Raw genomic sequence first — 22,202 nt, 5'->3', positions numbered from 1 at the left:
AATTCAATTAATAAAATTTTTCCTCGACACTAGATGAATACAAAGGGACGTTATTCTATTTTTATCATATGGAAGTAATAACCATTATGTTATATTCTGATTATTATTATGTTTTAATCTTAATCTATATGTTGTTTAACTATATCTTATATCCGATCATCTTATGCTCAAAGAACAATTATGTGAGCATCACATACATCTTTTACAAAACCTTCTTCATGATGCCTAAGTAAATAATTATTAACATGTAACAAGCATTTAATGGACCCAAAAGGGACTTAAAATTAAATAACTTGTGAATCAAATTTCGAATCTCCCTTATCGTCGTTGAAATGTATAAATAAATGAAGTCAATGATAAAATTTAAAATAAATATGATAATAATATTTTAATAAAATTAAATATGATATATATGTGTATTTATATGAATTGTAATTTTCAAGTATACGAGGTGCATTCGAAAACTCGAATGATTAACATGTAAACGTAAACGGTTCAGAATTCTTTTTCTTTTTATTGAGTAAATAAATAAAAGTCCGTCGAGTGCCATAATATACAACAGTACGTTGTATATTTTTACTACTTGTTACTTGTAAATCCTTTTTTATTGTAATTTTAGGACGAGAGATATTTTGAAATACGTACTAGGCTGATTATGTAATTAGAAAAAGATAAAGAAAAATATATAAGTTAGATGTAATGTCTATAAAAAGATATTCATATGTTTTAAATAATAGGATTTTGGAATGTTGATTGTCAGGAGAACAGAGATAAATAAATAGATAAATATTCAACGGGGTTTTGCGTTTTAGTGGCTCAATAATTAATTATTATTATATAAATTGGTGCCAAAACGACGGGAGTGGTTGTATCGTTTAGAAGTATAAACGAGCAACATTGAGCCTAATATTAATTGTATTATCTTAAGAAGTGGTAAAATAATATTTAGAATTATAAATATCATGAGTGATACGGATAGCGAAAACATACATACTGATATGAGTTTTCTAGAAAACCTGATAGGTATTTTAAAGAGAATATCGGAACAGATTAAGCATTAAGTTCGGGATCAAGCTCAACATTTTGACAAAAGCTTAGAGCAATTGCAGCAATGTAACGATGACAAATGGGATCAAGTGCAGCAGCAGTTGATCCTGATGAATCATCAAGTGGATACAAAGCTTGAGCAATACCATAATATAATGGAATGAAAGGATCAGCAAATGAAACAGGTTGAAGAAATGTCATCACAGGTTAATATGAGTGCTTTAACTGAATCTAAACCTTCCACAGAAACAACGTAGAAAGCAAATTTTGAATTTACGTTGGTGAAATTCACTGAGTTTTCCCAAAAGCATACTGCGGTATTGGTTGGAGCAGACTAGTCTTACTTTTCTTTTCAGTCGACTGTTTTTGATTGTCTTATGGATGCTATGTGTAATGATGATTTTGGTATGCATCAACGTGAAAAAGTTACGATCTTTTTCGTCTAGTGAATGTTATTGATTACTTGATTTTACAGTATCATGTTGAGTATGTGTCATGTCATGATATTAAACCTGAAGATGAAGTAATGATAAGAGAATCATTTAATGGCATGTACATGACATTAGTAGCAAGAAGAAAGTTGATTCCAGTATCTGTGAAATTCAGAAAGAAGACGTGTGTTTCCACCAATGCTTGTATTGATGGGCCCATTGAGTTGAATCTGTTGAACTGTGCATTAAAAGCATGATATATTCGAGATTTTGTAAATCCTTCAATGTTCCAATACAGTGATAACTTGAACGAAACTAACATTAATGGAAACCAACTTCAATACATTCATGCGAAATTAAAAAGTGATCCTAGTGTACAAGATAACGTAAAATACATGTGTACCGTTAATGTAACCAAACCTAACAACAGAGATGGAAGTCAAAATGATTGGCGAAGAGAAGATTGGATTGACAGAAAGAAAAGGAAGTCAAACAGAAATTATCCGCCTGACAACAAAGCTGCTACTTCTAAGAAGCAAAATAGAGATATATCGGATGCTTCGAGGGAGTCTTCGCAGAACAGAAACCATGGCAGGACAGACTACCGTGGATGTCATGTAAAGAACAAGTACAGATCCATTAGGAGACACGACATTTCGCCACCAGTAAAGCGAATAAGAACTGAACCTTATTTTACCGGTAAGATAACCGAACCTAACCTTATTACTGACAGTAATAGTGATCGTATAACTGAACCTAATCCAAGTGTAGTACGACTACTTGCACTTAGAAAGCATGTTAGTATTAGATCTAGTTTCCATGGAAGTAAATTTCGTAAAAATTTCATAGATGGCACAAATTCTCAAACAAACTAAGATCTGTAGAGATAAATAACGCGAAAGACTGTATTCTGATTTATGACTTTCAGAGCAACTTGAATGAACTCATTGGTCATGTAACTTAACCTAATATAGGGGCGTCCGACAGGAAATATTCAATTGATTCTTATAATGTTATGTATTTTCTTTAATATTCGTACTTTCTAATATTCATGCGTTTTCCTATGTTGGCAGAAAGCAATATCAATCACACTATTCGTGTTCCATGTTATTGTAGTATATCTAAAAACATTTTTTTAAGAAATTATATGTATTGAAGTTAATAATTTATGATTTTCCTAAGAAATTCATATGCAAGCTATTCTTACTTTTGTGTTCTTGTTATATTCGAATTTATGTAAATAATATAAATGTTAAGGAATAAAAGAAGTTATTTTTAATGTAAACGTATGAAAGTAATGACTATTATATAAAATTAATGTCATATATATCATGGAATTTATCATGGAAAATCAAGTTTGTACGTTGTTCAAAGAATTTACAAGGGGTATTTAAGAAGTATTTCATGTTAAAGGTACAGGTTGAAAAAAAGAAAAGTCCCTCGAGCGACATAATATGCAACAGAATGTTGTATATTTTTACTACTTGTTACTTGTAAATCCTTATTTTTAGTGTAAGTTTGGAGCGTAAAATATTTAAAAATATATACTAGGCTGATTATGTAATTCGAAGAAGAAAAAGAAAAAAAATGTTAGTTATATTACCGATATAAAAATATATTCATATGTTTTAAATAATAGGATTTTGGAATGTTGGTTGTGAGGACAAAAGAGGTAAATAAAAAAATGTTCAAAGGAGTTTTGGGTTTTAATGGCTCAATAATTAATTATTATAAAAGGGACCGTTATAAATGACTCCAGACATTTGTTGAAACAGGTTGTTCTGTGTGACACACAAATGCTTCAGAACACTCATCCGTGACGGGCGATGTGGTGGAAGCAGTTAGGCCTGTGTGAAGTTGGCCTCCCAAAAGTTTGTGCTACACGAGATATTTATTGGGCCAGAAAGTACTTCATTTGGGCTGTTTGGGCTAGCAACTTTTAGCGTTTGGGCTACTCTGGAAACAAAGTTACAGCCTCACAAAGTTTGAGGGGCCAACTTCACGTTAGCCCCCCAAGTGTTTGGGCCAGACGAGATTTTTATTGGGCTGGATAGAACTTCGTTTGGGCTGATTGGGTCAGCAACTTTTAGCGTTTGGGCTATGATAGTTTCCGAAATATGGGCTATTAAACCTTTTGAAAACTGATTTTCCTGCTTCTTTTGTCGGGACCAACTTCACTAATATGATATTTCTGACAAACATGTTTATTGGAATTTAGAGTACTTTGTGTCGACTAGCAATTTAGGAAGTTTGAAGATTTGGGCTGTTTTCGAAACAGAATTAGGGCTTCACAAAGTTTGGGGGGCCAAATTCACATTAGTCCCCAAGTGATTGGGCCAGACGAGATTTTTATTGGGCTGGATAGTACTTCGTTTGGGCTGATTGGGTCAGCAACTTTAAGCGTTTGGGCTATGATAGTTTCCGAAATATGGGCTATTAAACTTTTTGAAAAGTGATTTTCCTGCTTCTTTTGTCGGGGCCAACTTCACTAATATGATATTTCTGACAAACATGTTTATGGGAATTTACAGTACTTTCTGTCGACTAGCAATTTAGGAAGTTTCAAGATTTGGGATATTTTCGAAACAGAATTAGGGCTTCACAAAGTTTGGGGGCCAACTTACATTAGCCCCCAAGTGATTGGGCCACACGAGATTTTTATTGGGGTGGATAGCACTTCGTTTGGGCTGATTGGGTCAGCAACTTTTAGCGTTTGGGCTATGATAGTTTCCGAAATATGGGCTATTAAACTTTTTGAAAAGTGATTTTCCTGCTTCTTTTGTCGGGGCCAACTTCACTAATATGATATTTCTGACAAACATGTTTATGGGAATTTACAGTACTTTCTGTCGACTAGCAATTTAGGAAGTTTCAAGATTTGGGCTGTTTTCGAAACAGAATTAGAGCTTCACAAAATTTGGGGGGTCAACTTCACATTAGTCCCCAAGTGATCGGGCCAGACGAGATTTTTATTGGGCTGGATAGTACTTTGTTTGGGCTGATTGGGTCAGCAACTTTTAGCGTTTGGTCTATTATATTTTCCGAAATATGGGCTATTAAACTTTTTGAAAAGTGATTTTCCTGCTTCTTTTGTCGGGGCCAAGTTCACTAATATGACATTTCTGACAAATACGTTTACTAGAATTGGCAATACTTTGTGTCGACTAGTAGTGTAGCAAAGTTCAAGATTTGGGCTATAGTTGAAATAGTTGTACCTTCACGAAGTTTGGGGGGGGGGCTACGTTCAATCCCTTCCAAGTGGCTGGACCTGACGAAAATTTTATTGGGCTGGATAGTATTTCGTTTGAGGTAATTGGGTCATCAAGTTTTAGTGTTTTGGGGTATTAATATTTGGCCTGTATTCCAAAGAGACCAAATATTAGACCTTCAGACCTTCAGATATTTTGCTGCCGGAAATTTTAGGTTTCGATGTAATAGGTAGGGATTTTTCATATCTTATAAACTGTTTGCACTATACATCCATGGAACACCAAATGGTGAAGAAAGATGCAATGTTCCACACATTATGCAAGAGGTTTTCATAAAGAATTTCGTCATTATTAATATCTACATAGTACCAAAATTACATTTGACAGAGGTTGGAAGTGGTCACCCAAACCATTAAAATGATTCCGTGCGATTTCGCACTGTACAGTTTCACACAGTGCTCATTATCGAGCAATTTCGCACCGTCTTCTTTATCTGATTAATCATTCTGCAGGTGTGGTGCATTCTCACACGGTCCACCTGTCAATCATGTGATTCATCCTGAAACCGCTTTCACTATAGGGGCAGGGAGGACAGAAAAATGTCAACTAAATAAGAACAGAAACTGAGCAAACACAATTTAAAATAAATACGAATTGAATTAATACTACCTCAATCGAGCCGATGGCTTGAGCAGGCTGGGTTGAAATGAGTCCATCGTCTCGGTTTGACTAGGCTCAACTGAGCCCATGGCTCGAGCCGGCTCGGTTGGATGAATTGTAAGCTCGGCCAACTTCTCGGTTCAGCTCGATAGTTAATGAGCTGTGACCTGAGCAGCTCGAGCCGTTGACAGCCCTAAATCCGGGCCGAGCATTTTTGAACATGTTTGCCCGATGCCCTATAACTTTTAATGATTTTTGGCTCGAGCTCGAATACTTGCTTCTCCGGAACTCAAACCGAAAAGCTCGTAAACGGTGTCATTGCCTCCTAGACTCGCCTTGGATTTTGGTATTCAGATATAAACCGCCTGTCTTTCTTCTTTATATGCTGTGTTGTTCTTGTTGTTGTTTTTAATAATATTCTAATAATAATAATAATAATAATAATAATAATAATAATAATAATAATAATAATAATAATAATAATAATAATAATAAGTTCTAGCAGTAGTAATATCATTGATAATAATTATATTGTCTATGTAGGATACTTGAAGAAAGTACTTGAAATTACACACAGGATTTGGATCGATTTAGCTCAACTCGACTCGAAACTTAACCTCAATTTGTTGGAGGAAATTGTTCGAGCCGAGTTCTCGACTCAAGCTTAAAGATGTCTGTTTCGAGTAGAATCGAGTTTCAAAAGAACTCGCTCGAACTTGCTCCTACCCATCTTCAAAAGCTGGAATAATGAACTATGATTTGTACAAAATGGATTGACGATGTACAGAAGTATGAATGTTCTACCTCAGCATTGTATTGTTCGTTCCGAAAATATCAAGACGACAAGGTTCGTCTTCAAACTGCCTTGGAGTATACAGCTAAAGTTTTGTGTTTCACAAATAACAATGTTTTTCTATGCTTTGGGCACAATTTTTTCGCTTTTTAAACTTCCTGACTGAACTCTCTGATGTGCTGCTTATTTTACTATTTATTTATTTTAATTTGTAATTGTTCTATCTCCTATTTCTGATGATTACAATTTTTATGTTCCTTTTCTGTTCTTATTATTTATTTTCATTTGCTATTCTTTTTTTGTTTTCATCTATTTCAATTTTCGATAACTTTTGTTATTATTTTTCCTATTTATTTCAATTTCATATTGTTTATGTTATTATTTTCTATCCTTCCTTACTATTACTTAGGTTTGCTTATCTTTTCTTCTGTCTTGTTCTTAAGTTATTTTGATTCGGTTATTTTGATTATTCTTTTTGTGAAAGTGAAACATTTCCTAAGCTGTCCTCCTGTAGTATTAATTGCAATTGTTCATATTTAACTTGTGTTTGCTCTTTTTCTGTTCTTAGTTAGTTGACAGTCGTTCTGTGTCCTCCCTCCTCCTATAGTGAAAGCGTTTTCAAGATGAATCGAATGATTGACAGGTGGACCGTGTGAAAGTGCACGACACCTGCAGAATGATTAATCCGATAAACAGGACTCTGTGAAATTGCACCGTGACAAACTGAACGTCACCATTAAAATGTAGGTCTTGTAATTACGACTCCCATCTATTTACGACTGTACCTGCGGGCACCGTCATCGCCTTCGGACGGGGACATCGCCCCGGTTGCCCCAGCCTTGTTACGCTCCTGGACCGAGGATGCATATGCAAGACCAAAACCAAGACTAAATGTGTAAGAATACCAACACTGCCAAGACTCCAGCAAAAACTTGACCCACCTGCGTTGATACTTTTATAAATAGGCGAAAAATATAGAAAAGCTTTATACTTCAAATTCATAATTTTGTATTTCGTTTTCAGCAAGGTGGAGCAGAAGGATTCAAGTACTTCCCTAGAAACATGAAGTGCTCATCGTAATCTTTTAAAATAAACGAAGTGAGAAAAAATAGATTGCTTTTTTATTGCTTTCCCTATACACAATATAATGTGGGTGAATATTCGGCTTAAAAATTACAAAGAATTGTTAATAATAATAATAATAATAATAATAATAATAATAATAATAATAATAATAATAATAATAATAATATAAAGGAGACTAGTTACAATACTGTATGCTTCTTGAGACTCCATTGGGAATCAAACCCAGAGCTTTTGCATCAAACACAGGTATATATTATTCACGTATTCAAGAAAGGCTTCCGTAAAAATGAAAGAATGAATGGATATAAAAATTATTTGGACATAATTCTTCAAGGTTTGACGCAATTCAATTATGAATGTAGTATATATAATTTTCACCAGTGTCTTGTTAATAGGTCAGATTACCGTATATAACTAAACAATTGTAAAGTTATTGCTTTTACAGTTTATTACGACAGTAATTGTTTTCCAGTAAAATAAATTTAGGAGATTAAAGCCGATAACTACTTACACAAAATTAGCGCTGTCAAAAATTCAGATTCAAAAAATCCGGATTTAGAATTTCAACTGAAACCGAAATTCGAATGTCCGATAATAAAATGTCAGAAACCGAAATTAGAATTTCGGATAATGAAATGTCAAGAAGCGAAAACGGACTTTGGATAATGAAATGACGAAAGCCGAAATCCGGATTTCGTATAATGAAATACTAAAATCTGGATATCTGCATGTTGGGCAGCATTAGACAAAATCTTATGAAAAAGAATTCCAAATTGTGTTACATAAAGACGAAGAAAACATCGTATATTTGAGTATATAGTAACTGCTATCTTAATCTATCTCAAATTAGTTGGCACAAGTATAATCTCCATTTCAAATAACATTTAAAGAACTAAAAAAGGGAGAGAGAGAGAAATTGCACTAAGTAGTAAAAGTATTTGTCACAAACATAACATTAGTGAAGATAACCCTGACAAAAGAAGCAGGAAATTCACTTTTTAAAAAGTTTAATAGCCCATTATTCGAAAACTATAATAGCCCAAACGCTAAAAGTTGCTGACCCAATCAGCCCAAACGAAGTACTATCCAGCCCAATAAAAATCTCGTCTGGCCCAATCAGTTGGGGGTTAATGTGAAGTTGGCCCCCCAAACTTTGTGAAGCCCTAATTCTGTTTCGAAAACAATCCAAATCTTGAAACTTCCCAAATTGCTAGTCGACACAAAGTACTGTAAATTCCAATAAACATGTTTGTCAGAAATATCATATTAGTGAAGTTGGCCCCGACAAAAGAAGCAGGAAAATCACTTTTCAAAAAGTTTAATAGCCCATATTTCGGAAACTATAATAGCCCAAACGCTTAAAGTTGTTGACCCAATCAGCCCAAACGAAGTACTATCAAGCCAAATAAAAATCTCGTCTGGGCCAAACACTTGAGGGGCTAACGTGAAGTTGGCCCCCCAAATTTTGTGAAGCTCAAATTCTGTTTCGAAAACTGCCCAAATCTTGAAACTTCCTAAATTGCTAGTAGACACAAAGTACTGTAAATTCCCATAAACATGTTTGTCAGAAATATCGTATTAGTGAAGTTGGCCTCGACAAAAGAAGCAGGAAAGTCACTTTTCAAAAAGTTTAATAGCCCATATTTCGGAAACTATCATAGCCCAAACGCTAAAAGTTGCTGACCCAATCAGCCCAAACGAAGTACTATCTAGCCCAATAAAAATCTCGTCTGGCCCAAACACTTAGGGGGCTAACGTGAAGTTGGCCCCTCAAACTTTGTGAGGCTGTAACTTTGTTTCCAGAGTAGCCCAAACGCTAAAAGTTGGTAGCCCAAACAGCCCAAATGAAGTACTTTCTGGCCCAATAAATATCTCGTGTAGCCCAAACTTTTGAGGGGCCAACTTCACACAGGCAGCAGTTAGGGCAGTTTTCTCGAACAGTCCTGGAAATCGACATGACTTGCACCACAAGAAACTGTTATCCCTCAGATGACAGTTTGGCGTGTATTGCCTAGACGTTTGTCCATGAAGCCATACACACTGTACTTGGTTTTAACACTCAGTGAAGAACATAAAAATACCCGACATAAATTCTGTTTTACCATGTTAGATCGAATTAGTAGTAATGAGTCATTCTTGAACTGTGTCGTATTCAGTGACGAATCAAAATTTTACATTTTCGGCTGAGTCAACACACACGATTCTCGTATTTAGAGCACGGAAAATATACATGCACACGTATAGCTAGTTCGTGACAGCCCCAAAGTGAACGTGATTTGCGCTGTTTCCAGAGCAAAGGTGAATGGATCATTTTCCTTTGCTGAGAGCACCATCAACCGTATCGCCTATATTGATATACTCCAAAACTTTCTTGTTCCACAGTTAGATAGTTTGGGCAAGGTCTTAGAGTTTGAACTGAGTAGGAATATGTCTTAAGAAGAGTTTTTGGATAAAGTTGAGTTCCCATTTCTGAGTTGTAAAGGGAATGGGTAATTGCAGTGTTTTATTGTTTACGCAGTAGAGAAATCATTTGTTCAATATTCATATAGTGTAGTGTGTTCATTAAAAAGTAGTTAACTTCGTAAATTACCTAATTTATACTAAAAAATGTGTACTTCCTTTCCTATATTTATTTTTTTAAAATATTTATGTTCCTTTCACATATCTTATTTATTCTAACTTGTTCACAGGTAATAGATTTGCCTTCATGAGTCCAGCATATACTAGATATGTTGATTACAATTTAGAATATTCTTCTTCTTTCTACTGCTTTTTATTCCTTTGTCTCATGTATTTCTTCGAAATACTAAGATTTGGAATTTTTATAGGTTCGGAGATGATTTATTTGGGTACTTCTTCGGGATGATATCTTTTCCAGCATTTGGTTATACAAGAGATGTATTATTTGGAAAATTAGAGATGATGGGTAAGAATAAAATATTAGTGATAGCATTAAGAGACTAAGTTCGGAATATGTAATCACTTTTAATAATTAATGCAGGTACTTGAATATGCATTTATAATATAGAGCATACGATTATTTAGAAATATATATAAAAGGTAGAACAATTTAGATTCTCACTATTTATATCTAAAGTAGCTATGTAAATGTTAAAACTAACTAAACTCACTAACTTTATGGCCTATTATACCCGAAGTTCAATTCCGCGTTCACAAAAGCTCTCCACTGACTTCGATCCTTACCAAATTGGATCCAGTTTTTACTTTCTTTCCTATTTCTGCGAGATCAATCTTATTATTGTCCTCCCATCTGCACCTTGGTCTTCAAAATGAACGTTTTAAGATTGGTCTTCCATTTAAGAATTTGAAAGTGTCCCTACTTTCTTCCATCCTGCATGGCTTATCCACCTGAGACTCCCAGACTTGATGACCCTAACAATGTTTGGTAAACAATATAAATTGTGTAGTTCCTCGTTACGCAGTTTCCGCCATTCACCGTTCCCGTTCCTCTTGGATCCGAATATTCGTCCCAGGGTCTTGTTTTCAAATACTACCCGTTTACGTTCTTCTCACTGAGTAAGAGACCATGTTTCGCAACCATAGGCAACAACACTCATGGTTGTCGTTTTATGTATTTTAACCTTCAAATTCCTTGACAGAATTCGTGACAAGATATTTTGAGCAGAATAATAAAACATATTTTCTGGTTTTAGTCGACATTTAATTTCTTCGCAGATATGATTTTTGTGGGTTAATATTGATCCTAGATACTTGAAAGCATCCAATTTATCGAAAATATTGTTGATGCTTTAATAATTTCTCCGCATTTCTTTCTGTTGTTCTCCTATAATCTCCTATGAGATGTACAACATCAGCATACGCCACAACATGGTGAATATCACTCAACTCGAGGCCCTGGTTGTTGTCTTTGATTTTCGGTATAGCGTATTCCAGGTCAAAGTTGAATAACAATGACGTCAACGTATCTGCTTGTTTCAGACCACTCTCGACGTGAAAGCACTTATACAAACATTTTCCTATCCGTTCTTTACTTTGGGATTCATTGGAAAGAAAATACCTTAACCTTTAGGACACGAAGTAACTTTATTTAGTTACCTAAAATTAAGGCTTGGGATACGAAGTAACTATTTGTAGATACCTTCCAGTTTGCCCACTAAACCAGGGCCGCCCACAGGCAAGCTGCGCCATTGAGAAAAAATTTTAGGGGAGATTTTACTCTACTTTCGAACTAACAATTTTACTGTCGGAATAGCATTAAAACACGATTTTGAGAAGCTAATTTTCAAAAATTTTCCGGGGTGAACCCCCGTACTCCCTGCTTCGATACTCGATGAATGAAGTACCGCGCAAGTAGCCGTATGAAAGGAAAGGTTGGTTTGTTTTAAGAGAGAAGGGCCGCCCACAGAAGGGATGAATGGCGCAAGTTGTGCCATCAAGAAAAGAATTGGGGGTAATAAAAAAAGTTGGGGAAGAATTTTATTCTAATGTCGAATAAGTAATTTTGCTGTCGTCAGAATAACATTGGAACACGATGCGATTTTTTTTAATCTCGAGAATGAATCCCCCTACCCCCTGCTTAGAAACTCTATGAATGAAGTACCGCGCAAGTTGCTATATGAAAGGATGGCGCCAAGTTCTGGTGAACAACAGTTAAAAACACTCAAGGAATCACTTTCAAATTTAGATTTGAAACTTGCCTATGTTGTCTGTTGAAAACTATAAAGTAGTTTGACATAATTGTGAGCTAATGGTAACCATACAGACAACAGCCAAGTTTCAAATCTAAATTAGAAAGTGATTCCTTGAGTGTTTGTAACTGTTGTCCACCAGAACTTGGAGCCTATTTTTATGATTTCAATTCTTTTTAAGACCACTCGTACTTGGCTCTTTTACAGGAATGTTTTTTGTTGTATATCACTTCCTTTTGCGGGCTAATTTCGAGGACAACATTTTCTTTTGGTTTCAAACTCAATAACGTGTAACTTGCGTCTTACTTTTCATGTACAAGGGAATTATATCAATATTTTGTAAAGAAAAAATAATACTACTAATTGTAAAAAAAGAATACCTGTGCCATACACAGTGTGTAGAAGTTTTTATACCCTTCAATATCCTTATAGAAAATATTTAGTATTGTACACTACCAAGACTACTAATAAAAGTAATGCCATTTTTATAATTACTACCGCTCCTGCTACTACTACAAGCATTATATAATATTACTACAGGAAATAAAAATAACAACAAAAATAACAATTATTAGTACTATAAAAACTACTGCTATACTGGGCAGTTGTTTTTAGAGGACTTGAGTTTTGAGGAGGGAAGAATTTATTAGTTTTGGGGGGGGAGTGCGCCATCAGCTTTGGGGGGATGGGCACCCCTGCACTAAACCTAATTGTTTTTTAACTTTCTGGGTATCAAATATATGCACTTGCATGTGTTTTATTCAGGAGACATACTAGGCAACTGCTGAATGCAGAAATTATTTTGTTATCGTTTTTTAAAGTTTGCGTGACTGTTTGTATTTGTCATACAAGCTCTTTAAACCGCATTTAAATTTTTAAAGTGCGCAGTTTAGTTCTCAGAGGTTTAACATAACAATAAGTTAATTGTTGTGAAAGAAAATATAAATAATCAGTCAGGAGACGTTTCCCTTCTAATCTTGGTGCCAGGGAAGTAATTGGGAATATTGGGTGTGGGGGGAGAAGTCTTGAACTGGTTGAGAAAGAAAGATTTATTTCTGCACGTGGTAATAACATAGAGTGATAAGAGAGTTTGTTTCGGTTTCTGGGCTCTTACAACCTTTGTAAGACGTAGAGATCGCTGTTCCTCTTTTCATATGTGTGTTGTTAGTCTGAACTGAGTATTGTGAGCGCGTTCTTTCCTGCATACGAATTTTAATTTATCATACAGTAGAATCGACCTTTACGGACCGTAAAATTTGAAAATTTGTTACCGTAGGTTTTACTTGTGAGACTTTGGTGTTGCGTGTATTTGTAGAAATGGCATCGAGAGATGTTCTCGGTTCAGTAGACATTCGAGACGAGTTGGAAGCAATGGACACAGATTCGGAGTAGGATGAGGAACAAATTGAATTTCCTTCCTCAGACACAGACGAATATAATTTGATGACTTTGATGATTATTCTCTCACCCACCCAAATCCTTGATTACAGTAATCGGGCGCAAACCATACTAACTATGAAGCTTCCATGTATTCTTCGTAAAATGCTTTAACTTTCGTGAGTCTACTGCTATTAGAGCCTGAGCTATGATCATTTGAAAATAACACTACATTTTGTCATTTCTGTCCTAATCAGTGGCGTAGTTACATTATTATTTTTAGGAATTTCCTAATTATGCTGTACGTATCTTACGTTAACAATGCTGTTATATGTTATTGTGAATATATCAAAGAACATTTTGTTGTAAATTTTATCTTCGTCAACTTCTAGGGCGACGGAGGGAGGAATTATAAGAAAAATTGTAAAAAGAATTACTCCCTAATCCTTAGTTACGGTGGTTGGGCGAAAACTATATTAATTATAAAACTTTCATGCATTCTCCGTAAAATGTTGCAACTGTTACTGTTACGTAAAATGTCTACTGGAATTAGAGCCTGAGCTGCGATCATTTGAAAATAATCCTCATTTTTGTCCTAATCAGTGGCATAGTTACATTATAATTTTGAGGAATTTCCTAATTATGCTGTATGTATGTTATGTTAGCAATGCTGTTATATGTTATTCAGAATATATCAAAGAATATTTTGATGTAAATTTTATGATCATCGTCAACTTCTAGGGCGGCAGAGGGTGCGGGACCTAAAATATTTATAAGAAAAAAAATGTAAAAATTTTGTCTTCCCCCACCCCCTATTCCTTGGTTACAGTGGTTTAGCGAAAACCATATTAATTATGAAACTTTCATTTATTCTCCGTAAAATACTTCACCTTTTGTGAGTCTACTGCTATTAGAGTCTGAGCTACGATCATTTGAAAATAACCCTGCATTTTGTCATTTTTATCCTAATCAGTGGCGTAGTTACATTATAATTTTGAGGAATTTCCTAATTATGCTGTATGTATCTTAGGTTAACACTGCTGTTATATGTTATTGTGAATATATCAAAGAACATTTTGATGTAAATTTTATGCTCATCTTCAACTTCTAGGGCGGCTGAACACAACATTTTTATAAGAAACATTGTAAAAAAAATTGTTTTCCCCCACTCCCTAATCCTTGGTTACTATGGTTGGGCAAAAACTATATTAATTATAAAACTTTCATGTATTCTCAGTAAAATGCTTCAACTTTTGTGAGTCTACTGCTACTAGAACCTGAGCTACGATCATTTGAAAATAACCCTGCATTTTGTCATTTTGTCCTAATCAGTGGCATAGTTACATCATAATTTTGAGGAATTTCATAATTATGCTGTATGTATCTTATGTTAACACTGCTGTTATATGTTATTGTGAATATGTCAAAGAACATTTTGATGTGCATTTTATCCGCATAATTTCTAGAGCAGCATAAGGGGACGGAACTCAAATTTTTTTGTTAGAAAAGTTGTAAAAATTATGTTTCCCCCACCCCGTAGATTAGAGTGGTCGGGGAGTAAACCATACTAATTATGAAACTTCCATGAATTTTCTGTGTAATGCTTCACCTTTCCTGAGGTGACGACTATTAGGGCCTGATCCACAGCCATTTGAAAATAACCCTACATTTTGCTCAAAATTGGCTCCGTATCCCAGGCTTTATTTTTTTAAATGGCTCCGTAATTAAAAGGTTAATTAACCTAATTAGCTTTTTCGGTTCCAAATTCGGTTCCAATGAACGTTATACAACATTTTTCCCCGAACCGAGTTGAAAGTCTTTCTAAAGTCAATAAATAGTTGATGTCCCGAGGTATTATGTTCCCTCATTTTTTTGGAGTATTTCTCTAGGGATAAATATTTGGTCAATAGTTGATCAATTTTCACTAAATCCGCACCTCAAAATGTTATTTGCGTATGAGGTCAATATTGCTAATAGAATATTTGAAATAAGTTTATAGGATGTTGACAGAAGAGAAAAGCCACGATAATCATTACAGTGAGTTATGTCGCTTTTCTTGTGAATTGGAATTCAGGTAAGGTGAATGAGTTTGTGTATCTTGTTCCACAACCTTTCGCCTCCACAAATTAATAAAAGACAATTTAAACTTTAGAAAGAATGGCTACTTCACCTGTTTTCCAATTTTAAGTCTTTCACTTTTATAAGCATGCTACCACTGAGCCACAAAGCAAATGCATTACACGTAAGGCAAATGACTGTTTGACTGATTTGATAAGATCGTTGTTTCTAGGCATTTACAAGCCCTCTGAACAGGATCTTTATTCTCTCGGATTGAGCATGCAACCACTGAGCCACTAAGTATTAAATTAAGCATTTAAGAAAAAGTTACGGAAGGTTATAGGCATTCGACAGGCCTCTTAACAATCGATTTAGCTATATTTTTACAAGCCTTTTGACTAGAACCTTTAGCTCTCTTAATTTCTATCATGCTACCACAAGGCCACTAGCAAAAAGTATATAATGAATGAATGATACCGAAGGCTACAGTTATTCAATAGGGCTCTAAAACCCGATTTAATTATACTTTTACGAGCCTTTGAATGGGCCTCTTCCAGAAATTGAGGATGCAACCACTGAGCCACTATGAAAAAGAATATTAATGAGAACTTTATAGAAGACTATAGCCATTCTAAAAGGCCTTAGTAATACTCAATAAAGAACTCACAAGCCTTCTGATAATGACCTGTTTGCCCCACCATTCAGTGACCCATTCAACACTACTTTTAATTTTTTTAATGCACTATCGGTTTCACTCCCGAACAGCCAAACCAAACTTTCAATGTAGAAAAGATTCCTTTTCTTGTTCTGCGGCATTCAAAAACCTTTGGTTCTTTTCACTCTCACTCCACGCAACACGTACTGCTAACACCAAGCCAGCGAAAGAACCGGAGCATCACGACCACATGAAGACGGCAGTTCCTCACTCTACGTCGTTCCTAAACCGTAAGACGTGGCTGATCCTAGCACACCGAACAGGTAGCCAGAGAGCGGAAACTACGCCTCTTACGAACCGCACGCAATACCCCACAACGACTCTTACATTTTCGCTCTCTCAATGCTCTTTACTTTTTTAAAAAATACAACGAAAGTAATTTTAGATAATTATTATATTTCGTCAAACCATATTGTTAGGATATTAATCCTTCTTTTAAAAAATCAGTATTTTATTATTTCTTTCTTTCTTTTATTTTTTCTTCTTGTGAAAAACCATCCTAAAGGAGAGAAAGAAAACAATCGCCGAAGGATGGTTTCTTTAAATCTGATACTTTAATGCATTCCTTGTCGAACCATGGTTTGCCCCTACGTATTCTGCATGTTTGAATTTTCCATTTGCTATCTTTAATAATTATATACGTGTTCCTTTATGTAAATGTTACTTTAATTAAAGAAAGAAACATCACTTCCTGCAACTAAAAGTGAATTTCGATACGGTCCTACTAATTTACTGAAAAGTGCAGATCAAGGTCTATCCCAAATGATATTTGCAGTTTGTTCTACTTTTATTACACGTTAAAACACGTATACGTTTTCCATTATCATGTTAGGAACTTGCTCTACATCTTATGTAGCCTCGTTGCTGAAACGGATGCTAAACCCTAGAAAACCAAATTAAAGGTTATATCTTCTTGGTTATATTTTGTAAATACTGCAAATATAATACAATGTAATATAGCTTGATAGTTAGTATCAAGTAACATCAGGAATGCTCACAAATTACATTTAAATTCATTTATACAATACATACGTTACCGGATTTTTGTTTAACGATATTTTTAAAAAAAATAACATCATGTTTGTTTCCAAATCTAGAAAGTCGTCCTACCTAGCTAGTAATCGTAGCTAATAGTCGTGCTAGTAGTCGTAGGAGACTCGGTTTGGATTCCTGGCTGGTGTTCATACGATTCAGATCCCACGATAGCCCTAGGACCACTTCGCATATAGCCTCGCTGCTGATAAGTACACCTAACTGAAATCAAATTAGAATCAATTTAGGTCTAGTAGGTGTGGTTACGTCTAAATAAAAGTTTTCGTAATCTGCCGTAGCAGCTCGAAAGTTTTATAATCTACTTGAGCCATACGTGCTCCTTGTCGAAGTTAAGAATGTGAATCTTCAACTTTGGGGCACTATTCAAACTCACGATAATGGTGATCATGTAACTGAAAATCTTGGAGCGATTACGATGCTCAATAATGGTAATCGTAATCTATTAACTACTATCTTGGTGGCTATTCTTGCATTGATATTTATGTGCATAGTTTTTCTGTTCCAGCTTTCTTTACATGCACTTTTCCTCCATATCGCTTCTTCAGTGATTATTTTCTTCCTTCCTTTATATCTTTAGTGGTTATGTTTTTCAGAAATTCCCCATACTATTTCCACACTTGTACTTGAACATCTTCATTTGCCAACATTTTCCCAGTTGCGGAGAAATATACTTATCTTGATGCTTTATGCACATGTGCACTTATGGAACTTTTCATGCAGACTGCAATTACTCTAATTCTATTCACGATTACCATGCGACTATGCGACGTTCCATTTCGGCTATCGTAACTCGTATCTATGATTTTGCTATTTTCAATGGGCATTTATCTTCACATATTCTTAATCCCTAATACGAATTGTTAAGAATTTCTTATACCTCATGTCCGTAATGTGTATTAAATTGAATTTCCAAAGCAACAACATTGAAGATATTACTTACCCTCTCATAGTTAACTTCTATGACTGCATTTTATCATTCTATCGTCCAATTACTTACCACTATTAGAAATCCTGTTTGATTTTTTTTAAATAAAACTTGAGACGCTAAGAGTAATCCCACAATGATAATAAAATTTTGTAGACACACTGTTCTTCTATTTCTTAGTATGAACACAATTGTGTAGAGCTAAATTAGATTTTTACTTGCACCGAAAGGACCATTTGAATTTCTGGAGCCCTAATCTGAAATATTTTAACGTTCTGTTCATGACTGCTTGGTAACACTCTGTCTTCGATGATTCGTCCATTGGTCAAATGGCCAAGAATTGGTCAAATGGCTTTGCAACATGTATCCTAACTATCCTAACACTCTAATCAACTCACATTAAATCAATTCTTTACTCCCAATGGTTGGAGCAAACATTCCCACCTCGATCGACTGAAGTTCTAGTTGTAGAAGTAGAGAATTCTGAACAAGAACGAGAACTTAAAATCCATTGCTTTCAGGGGCGTGTCTATGAGGTTACGTAATTGTTGTGACCAGACATACGAATTCGTATTTCGAGTTAAATTTATTTCAGTAAGTTTATGTTAACATGTGTCTACTTCAAGATCACTATAAAGAGTTGCGATTATACTGGTTGTGAAGGTTTTTTTTCTATTTCCTTAAACAAAACTTCTATGTCGGCTATAAACATTTCAGTGAAGTAGAATTTTCTGTGACCGGATGACATCATCATTATTTTTTCAAACAGTCAATACAATTATAGTAAAATACAATATCTATTAATTTAGATACCTAAGATAATAATAATGATAATAGAAAAATATTTTGAAAATAATGTGTTCCACTAAATCTGTTTGGAGGAGCCTAGAAAACAATATTGCAATTCATTTTTAATAGATAGCAATTTTCCAAAAAAAAATCTTATAATTAAGATTGTGTTTTCTGTGCCATTATTCGTCCTTGAATAATTATAGAAAATAAGAAAACAACGCCAGCAAAATAATTAAATACACTATTCAATCCAGCAAACTGTTTTCCTCGCAGTGAAGGTACTTTATATGAATTAGGTACTGGCATTCAGATGTTGTAATGGTAACCAAGAAAATTCTGTCCCTTTTTCACCACACCACGTTCGAGCATTGATATGTCACATAAGACCTAAGGGGAAGATAAAAATAGTTCCCATCAGCATCGATTACCTGCTGATGCCTGCCAATCTTCTGGAATGCCATGCATTGCATTGTGGTAGAATTTGTTGTGCCGTGAATCGTAGAATGTATCCTGTGCATTTTGTACTTCTACCTAGGTACTAGGGATTTGAACTGGCATCCTCCAATGTGATTGTTCAAGGAACGGAGCATGTAGCAATAAGACTGTGTAGTGATTGGGGAGTATGGCGGATGAAATGTTGTTTACCATCAAGGCGTAAGTATGGTGTCCTGAGTCATTCAACCACGTGGTACTTAGTGTTGTTCTGTAACAGAAGTACTCCTTTGTGATTCAGAACAAGAACCCCAGAGTTTTTAGATTTTCTTGAACACGGCTGAACTGCTGATAGTACACAGTTGAATTGATGATCTGACCAGCTGGTAGCAGTTCCTGTTACATGATGATGCGACTAGTCCACCAAACACACAGGAGAACCATCTTATCGTGCAGTGCTGGTTAGGGCTGCTTCGGTACAAGTTCATGGGATGTTAACCAATGTAGACGGTGTTGTGGAGCTTTTCATAGGACCCACTTCTCATCACATGTCAACTCCCTGTCCAGATATGGCTTCTTCCTGAGACGAGACAGCAAAGAAACACAGGGGTCTGCTCGCGTTGTCTTCTCGCCCGGCCTGAAATCATGTGGCACCGATCGGCCCAACTTCTAATGCTTCCCAAGTTGATGGAGGTGCTGCCGAATGATTTCCACAGTCACAGTGAATTCCAGTTCCTCACATACCTGGTTACTGTTCGCTCGAATTGGTGTCTGATGATATTCATTTTGTATGTTACTTTCTCCCGGCACCTGGTCCGTCTTCGAGTGTTTCGTCACCGTCTTTAAACTTATTAAACTTCCGCTGCACTGCCCTCGTAGTCACGACACTTTTACCAAAGGCCTGACATACCTTCCGTCTCGCTGCAGAGGCATTTGACCCCAGTTTGACCTCGTATAACATACAGGCCCTTATGATGCTCTGTGGAGGTCACTATGTTTGCCCTGTCCTTACGTAAATCTACTGTGAAAAAATTGCCGCAACCAGGCAGTATATTGGACATAAGCACACCAATATGGCAGTATACTGGACCTTCACCTTATGTCCATTCCCATTCAACTCACTTTGTGAAGACCGAGAAAACACAGACCTCCAGAAAGAGCGAAGAACTTTCTTGGTTAAATTCAAAATTTGTTTTCGTGTTTTCGAGACGTCGTATTACACTTGTGTCCCTTTATCATAATTCAAGCGATCATAGCGATCAATTTTATCGTTCTTTATTTAGCATGTTTTGCTTTTAGTAGAAAGAATTTCATTGTGTTTCACAGACTAAGAGAGGAGAAACCAGAATTGATCTGTGCTTTATTACTGTGTTAAGCGTAAGGTTTCTTTCGCAATACAAGCGCAAATAAAATGTTATAGATCGTTTAAAGAACTAATTGAAGAAGATTTAATACTAACTGATCCGATCATTGCAAGGAGGGCGCATGTTACAAAGCATGTTACAGACAGGGAACATTCTTTGGAGAAAAAATGAATAAAAAATGTTTAGTTCGCACGTGTGTGTTGTTACTGAAACGGCATGTCATGTGGTTTGACTCTTTGGGGATCTTGGCTTTTTGGGCTATTTTTTAGACTTTCAGTCAAGCAGCTACTGCATCGTCACTATTTATCCTAGGATCAAGGGTCATACCTCATTCTCTTCAGAATACAGCTGGCTTTCAAATGGTACCACTTGCATGCTCATACCGTATACCAGAAGTGGGAAAAATGTCAAAGTGAAAATTTTGGAAAGAAAAATATTTTCTACGAACTTTGGCCCCCCTGGCCCTCCCTGTGTGAACGTAGCCCTCTAAAAAATCTGATAAATAGTACGTAGTATACTGAATGCGTATGCCAAATTTCAAGTTTCTATCTTGAATAGTAAGGGCGGGAGAAATTTTATTAAAAAATCTCACAATGCCCCAAATTACCACAAAACACTATGATCTGAGGGAAAAAAAATTCCTGAGACATCCCTAATTATCCTAGGGACATGTGTCGCCCATATTCTCTTCTGCATGCCTTTCAGGCGGTACCATTCACATGTCTCCATCATGTATCTCAGGCTGGAAATTCAAGAAAAAAGGGATTTTTTGGTCTAAATTTCCCTTTTTTCAACTTTTAGCTCCTCTGGACCCCCTGTTTTAACGCAGAAATCTGAAAAAATCTGTTAAATACTACTCGGTGGACTGAATATTTGTGCACAATTTCAATCTTCTACCTGAAAAATGAGCACGCTAAAAAATTCAGAAAATTCCCCATGTTACTCTATACAGAACTATATATAGAAAAAAATTCACCGACACGTCCCTAATTACCCTAGAATAATAATTCGACCGTCATTCTCTTCAGAATGGAACTGCCTTTCAGACGGTATGACTCACGTGTTTCCATTATGTATGTAATGCGGTAGAAACATGAAAAAGGGATTTTTTCAACTTTTTCCCCTTCTGGACCCCCCTGTTTTAATGCAGATATCTGAAAAAAATCTGAGTAATACTACTAGGTGGGCTGAATGATTGCGCACAATTTCAATCTTCTAGATGCAAAAATAAGCCCGCCAAAAAATACCCACCATGTCCCACTTTTCCCTATATAAAGTATATTTTACAAAAAATCCCTGAGACGTCCTTAAATACCCTAGGATAATGATTCGACCGTCATTCTCTTCAGAATGGAACTGCCTTTTAGACGGTATGACTCCCGTTTCCTCATCATGTATATGAGGCGGGAAAATGACGAAAGACGGGATTTTGGGGGTAAAAATATCCTTTTTCACCCTTTGCCCATCTGGTTCCCCCCTCTTTTAGTACTGACATCGAAACAAAAAATCTGGTAAATACTACTCGGTGGACTGAATGTTTGTGCGAAATTTTAATCTTCTACGTGAAAAAATGAGACCGCCAAAAATATT

Source organism: Thermobia domestica, chromosome 5 (assembly GCF_964235325.1).
Source record: "Thermobia domestica chromosome 5, izTheDome1.hap1.1, whole genome shotgun sequence".
Classification (NCBI taxonomy): Eukaryota; Metazoa; Arthropoda; class Insecta; order Zygentoma; family Lepismatidae; genus Thermobia; species Thermobia domestica.
Note: the sequence above shows the minus strand (reverse complement) of the source record.